The 6,558-nt window shown below is 48.3% G+C and overlaps 1 long non-coding RNA gene across 1 annotated transcript; it reads left to right on the plus strand.

Annotated features, from left to right (window-relative positions):
• The first annotated feature begins 1,863 nt into the window (after positions 1 to 1,863).
• On the plus strand, positions 1,864 to 5,993 carry LOC114061999. Its single transcript, XR_003572284.1, has 4 exons — positions 1,864 to 2,285; positions 2,699 to 2,769; positions 5,607 to 5,688; positions 5,800 to 5,993. It is a non-coding gene; the product is annotated as an uncharacterized LOC114061999 (long non-coding RNA).
• The last annotated feature ends 565 nt before the right edge of the window (positions 5,994 to 6,558 follow it).

The raw sequence follows: 6,558 nt of genomic DNA on the forward strand, positions 1-6,558 counted from the left end.
AGGCTTATGGGCTTCTTTCACCTTTAATGAATAACACCTTTTTTTTCCCACCCTGAAAACTGCAGCCACCTTCACATTTCCCTGCAACACCATGCTTGTGCCTAATTAAGCTCTATTAATACTAATGAACAGACTCACCATAGCCCATTGCTTTAGTTCTTAATCTAATGCCATGTTGTGACACTTGTTCAATGATGATTTCAGACCATGAATCAAATCATTGTGGTTCAGCCCATATGCCCAGCTCCTTTCTCATGTGGGAGTGGAGAGGAATCTAGGCCAGCAAATAGCAAAACTGGTTAAGGAGCTGCTAATTAAATAGGAAGTCAGAGCTGAGGCCAGGTTGTCCCAGTGCAGGGCAGCAGCTGTGGGAAGGGGCAGAGGTTCTGTGTGTGGTGCTCCAGCCTGAGCAGACCCCGACTCCAAAGCTCATGTGCAGAAGAAAAAAATGTGCAGAAAAGGAGCAAAGAGGGATACTGTGACATCACTAATGAGGAAACCCTAACAGCACCTTCCTTCTTTTTTTCACTCCTCCACATCCCAGAGATGAACCGAACCCATTTATTCTGGAAGGACAGGCCACCCCTGCACTGAGTGGCAGCTCCTGGGCTGAACAGTTTGTTTAAGATTTGCAAATTCTGAAAAAAAACCAACTTCCCTTTAATGACGAAGGTTTCATGAAAACAAAAGCATTTCTTATTCCTGATGTGTTCCTATTACCTGTCACTTGGTTTTGCAGGGTGATACAGAATTCAGTTCTCTCTGTACCTGCATTCTCAAACTTTTTGCATTCCTCAAGTAATGGTTTACTGTTGCAGTGGCCCACAAAGCATTGTGTCTGTGCTGGACTGGGACCTTCATTCTGTGCTCTGTTCGATGCTGCTGAATTATTCAGGTGGGAGATTCCACTGAATACAAAGGTTCAAATAAGAAACATTAAAGTTAGAAACTCCTAGGTTTTTAGAAGTACTGGAAGTGAAAAAAATATTTCAGCCAGGTTGATTTACGTTTAAAATACCAAAATATACTGCTGCACTGATCGCTTTGAATTGTGCTGTCATGTTGGGTTGCAAAAAGAGATGAGATTTTTCAATATGTTAAAGTGTAAATGTTGTTAAAAACACAGTATTAGGAGATTAAGATTCTGACCCTTTACATTCCAATGATCGTAAAAATCAGACTTGCAGCCCATTACAGAACAGCTTGCCAAGGCATCACACTGAATCACTCCACCACCAGGATGCTATAACCCTGCTCGAGCTTATTCATAGGCATCTGCTGATGTGGCATCTACATCAAACTGTGAATGCAAATGCAAGTCAGAGGGCTTGGATGTGCTTTAATAAACCCTGCCAGATTCCTCCTCCTGATCTCAAAGCTCTGGGGGACAGAGTGGCTCGTGCAGCTGCGGGACGTGGCAGACGCAGTGGCCACACGGTGACATCGTGTCACAGCGCCGGCCTCGCCGCCCACCACAGCTCTTCCTCTGCTTCATTCATCCTAAATTAACCTCACTGTGTCCTGGCTGCAGGGAGCAGTCCAAATCTGGACAGCTCCATGGAGAAAGCCCCATCGATTACAGTTAATTAGGCCTCACTTTTTAGAAGACCATAAGACAAGTAGCTCCTCTGCTGCTCACGTGGAGCTGTGTCCCCCTGCGCTGTCAGCATGGGGACTGCTGGGTCCCTTGGGCCAGGAGATCATCATTTCCATCTACATATTTATATCATCAGGCTCCCAGATGGGAAGAGATGTTTACCCAAGACTATCCCTAGACCTGGGATCTGCCTGTCCACAGTGCCACTGCTGGGCTCACCTCCCACCGGGAAAGTCAGGGACAGGCAATGCCACTGGCTGCAGGCACAGCCTCTGATCCTTCCAGCAGAGGCAATTATTTAATGTAATGAGAAGAATCCAAGCACTGGAACTTTTCAGAGACATGTAATGTTTTATGACAGACCAAAACTGTGTAATGAAAAAGCTTGATTTTGTGTATGGGAAGATACTTAGAAATAAACGTGTACTGGTGCCTGGGAGGCTGAGGCAGAGGAGGACTGGAGCCATCTCCCAGCTCAACATTCCTCCCAGCCATCCTCCCCCAACAGGACATCCCTTCTCACCCATCCCACCATCCCCATCAGCAGGACGCAGCCCTGGCAGTGGCACTGCAGGGATGCAGGGATGGTAGGACAGCTCACCAGCCAGGCTGACCCCCCTGTGCCCTCCTCACAGACAGCCAGGGTTCAGCACAGAAACATGCAGATTCTGGCTTTTATTTGAGGCAGGTTGGAAAGAGCAGTGAAGGTTATTGAAAACATAACGAAAGCCCCTCCTTATTTCATTAAATACAAATGTGAGTGGGGTCATCAGTTTTTATAGGGGCTCGTAAAGCATCCCTCTTGTTCAAATAGGCTATCAAATCACCCAGGGCTCCTCTCTGTGAGGAGTGCAATAAACCCAGAGTTTCTTCTTTAAGAAACTCATCTCAACATCATAATAAAATAACCTTAAATAATACAGTATGGAACAGGTTTTCAATAACATAATTATAGGCTTGCATTTTTTTCCTGGCAGGTCATTTCTTGGTATCTATTTTGGATGCCATACTGCAGAGGAAGGGGGTAGGGATGGAAGCATGGGTGCATTTTGAAGCATGTCCTCAGGTCACAGCAGATCACCTTGCCTTTCCTTTGTGCAGTGCAGGCACCACGAGGCCTGGGGAAGCTGGGCAGAGCTGTAGCCTGTGGAGATGGGACAGCAGAAGTGAAGGTCAGCTCAGGTCATGCTTCCAAGCAGGTCCTGTGACAAGCTCTCCTCAGGGCAAGCTGGCCAGCACAGGATGGTCAAGGTTTTAGCTGTCTTCTGTCTGTGGAGGATGGAGGAAGAACATCCACTGAGGGGGCAAACATGGATGGGGCAGCAGAGGTTGGTATCATTCAAAGCCTTTACAGTCACCTGGCATAAAATCCCCCATATTTTCCCTTGCTTTCTTGATCATAGCATTCGTTCAGAAAGGATTTTAGGTGGAGAAGATGCCTGGAATAAGATCTTTGTAAAGTCAAAAGAGCTGTATTTATTACTCCAAGGTTCAGTCTAGCTTTTGAGCAGGGAGGAGGGACAGTCACAAGGAGCATTCAACCCCTTTCATGTTCCCCATTGCCTGTCCATGGCATGAACTGAGCAGGAGAGCATCCCCCCAGCTGATTTCCCCTGGAGCTCCCCACTTAGCCAAGCACTTGAAGCCAAGTGCCATGCTGCTTTTGTTGGGTGGATGTTGTTATCTACCCACAAACACTCCAGCCATGCAAGATTTCCTCAGAGATAAGGAGGGACCATCTTCTCTTGATGCCACCAGCCCTGTGGTGCTTCTGCTTCAGGATGGCCAAAGGCACACAGTGCATCTTGGAGCCACCAGCCTAATGGTCAGACTTGATAACCTTCAAGCTCTTTTCCAGCCAAAGTGATTCTGTGACTGTGATTCTCTGTTCATCCTCTCTTCTGGACGATGCAAAGCCTGGGAACTGCGCAGAGGGCACAGCATTCCCCTTCCTCCTGCTTGGGACAGTGCAGCTCGTGCAGGAACGTGCACATTTTGCAGGCAGATTGAAACCTTTAGCAGTGTATCTGTTTTCCTTTTTTTGTGCAATTGGTAGCTGACCCTCCTGTGCCATGGTGTGTCATTAGTCCCCAGGAAATGGATTGCTGGGCAGGACTGGGTGGGCTGGCCAAGGGCACTGCAAATGATGTTTATGTTCCAGACCTGTCATGTAAAGGGATTTTAACCCTCTGCTTGTTTACCTAAGCTCTATCTCCCCTTTATTTGCAACAGCAGTCTGATTTTTAACATGTGGGTGTCCACAGCATGTCACTGATTCTACCTGGGCGTTCTCACTTCAGTTTTAGAGAAGGTGTATTATTTTTGGCATGCTTACAGTTGAAGCTTTATTCACAAATAATAATTAGCAGGTGTTTGCAATATGCTTTAAGTCTGAGCTGCTTCAGGGCAACACACACAAAAACCTCAAACCAGGGTGCTGTAACTGCAGAACCATCCCCTGTGCACAAGACGTGCTGAAGCATTTACACACACCCCATCCCACACACTCGTATAAAAAATCAATCCATGTACATCATCTGCACATGTTTGCAGATAATACAAAGTTGTGTTTAAAAAAAAAAAGGAAGAAAGAAAAGCCTCAAGTGGCAGGGCAGTTAAGGAACTCCTAGGTGTTTTTAATAACATTGATCAGTCCAAATGAAAAAAGCCAGAGCAGTGGGAGACAGGAGCAGGCAGCAGATGCTGACATTCTATCACAGCAGACACATATTGACTAGCGGTCTGAACAAGTCACTCACTCATCAGCGGCCGGCCTGATTGAGTTGCCTGCAGCCAGTAAATGAGCCTTCCATCCACTGTGGGTCGAAATGAACTGCAATCTTTTCAGACCTCGTTGTTGGCCAAATGAGAGATTTAAAACCCCGGAGGACTCCAAATGAATTTACCAAGGAGCCACAGTGACTAACAAAGCTCCAATACATCAGCGCTGGGGCACTGGGTATTGCACTCACTGCTGGGTGATCAGCACTGGGTATTACGCCGGCCCTGGTGATCAGCACGCTGAGCAATGCAGAGGTAACCAGATTAACCAGCACGAGGTGTGTAAACCTTTCATGGGTTCTTTAAGGATTTAAAGATTTTTATGAGAAAACACTACAAGTTTCCCAGGGGAAATTTGCTGTTATTGATTTAATGTTTGCTTGCATGCTACCTGTCAATTTTCCGAGAGCTTCAGCAACAAAATTCGTATTTGATATTTGACAGATCTCTTCCTGGTTTGCATGAGCACAGCAACAGAGTGCTTTCTAAAGGAGCTCCTTTCGAATACGAAAGAGAGGGAAGGGTGCCTCCTGCATACATACTATAAACCAAGACCTGATCTCAGGCTAAAATGAATTCAGGACCGACTACAAGCTCCAAACACTACAGGGGATGGCTAAGCATAGATCAGACTGGCTGGATTTGTCAGTCAAATGAGAAAGTTCCAATCTTGTTTGGGGATTAGTTGATGGAACATCCCTCATCCACGCACATGTATGCGTATGTGAACACGCTGAATGTAGTTGTGATGGAAGAGGGATTTCATTGAGTCTTTCTCCTAACTTGGACTCAGATTAGGAAGTTCAGGTTTCTCAGGTCCATTTGACGATGCTGGAAGTGTGTTTGGTGTACTGAGACCAGGGATATGAAGGGAGCACACAACACCATTGGGCTCAACCAAAGCCATCAGAGAACCTCCAAAGAGTCAAATGTTGAGCTTAAGTGAATCCAGCACAAGATCATGGAGAATAGGAACGAAGAAAGGAGCCCTCCCTCCATGTTCCCTGCAGGTACAAGGAGAGGTTTCTCGGGGTTTCTCCAGTTTGAAGAATCCAGTGTTTCTGGGAGGAAGGCAGAGCCCTCCTCTTCCAGCACCTGCCCTCTGTGCTGCTCCCCCAGGCAGTGACTATTCCATTGCTAACATTTCCATGATAACAAATTGTTCCCTAGCTGGAGAGACAAATGCAATGCTCCTTCCCTCTCACAGCTAATTCCTCCCCCTGTTCAGATGCTGACTTGCTGCCTTCCTCACTCGAGCAGAGCTCTGCGTGCAGCGATTCAGGCCAGGCTGCACTCCCTGCTCTCCCCAGGTACTCTCTCCCAATCAGTGCACCCCCAGCACCACATGGTTCTATTTGTGGGTCACTTTATTCCAGCTGAACGTAGTAAAATGGTTTGTCATCTCCATTTTTTTGCTGTAGTGTCCTGGAGGAATATGGTCCAGAATGCCTTCAGCAAGAGCCTCTAATCTGGAAGAGTCATTTCTCCCTCTGCCTCTCACAGTACAGGAGCAATGCAGTGGCTGCTGGCTGGAAAATTAGCCCAGGGAACTCTCTCCTCTGTCTGTCTCTCACCTCATTAGACTAGTGAGAAAATGTAATTGTAAGTCTCCCAGGCTTTCTCCTCGCCGGCTGGTGGGGGATAGTGCTTCACGAGGGCTGGGGGAGGCAGAGCTGCACCCCAGCTGTTAGCACTGCACCTCAGCCGAGCTGCCCACGTAGTGCCAGCCGTGAGCAGAGTACAGGGGGACCCCCTCTGCCCCACCAGGGCTGCCCCTCCTGCCCAGGTCTGCTGTCCCTGTGCCACCTCCTGTCCTTCAGCAGAGATCTGCCGAGGCAGGGGCAGATGGTGTTGGGCACCACGGGGCTGGGCTGAGCCCACCAGCAGGCAGAGACCAACACTTGCCCACATGAAAAGCCCTGGGAGTCTTCACCTCTGAGCAGGGACAGCGTGGGGATGGCCACACTCTGCAGCCCTGGGGCCAACCCTTTCCCCCCCCGTGGGGCACAGCATGCCTGGGTGTGGGCTCTGCAGGAAGAACACGGAACATGATCCACTGCCCGTGTTAGTCTGACTGGGCAGAGGCTGCTGGTGCCACTGTGCTTCTCCAGGCACAGCCAGCGTGGGGCTCACAGGAAAACCAGCTCTTTAATCCTTCAGTCCCAGTCTACAGCACAGTC

The sequence above is a fragment of the Empidonax traillii genome, unplaced genomic scaffold, assembly GCF_003031625.1.
Source record: "Empidonax traillii isolate 1590-97213 ecotype Southwest subspecies unplaced genomic scaffold, ASM303162v1 scaffold375:size1330703, whole genome shotgun sequence".
In the NCBI taxonomy this organism is placed as follows: Eukaryota; Metazoa; Chordata; class Aves; order Passeriformes; family Tyrannidae; genus Empidonax; species Empidonax traillii.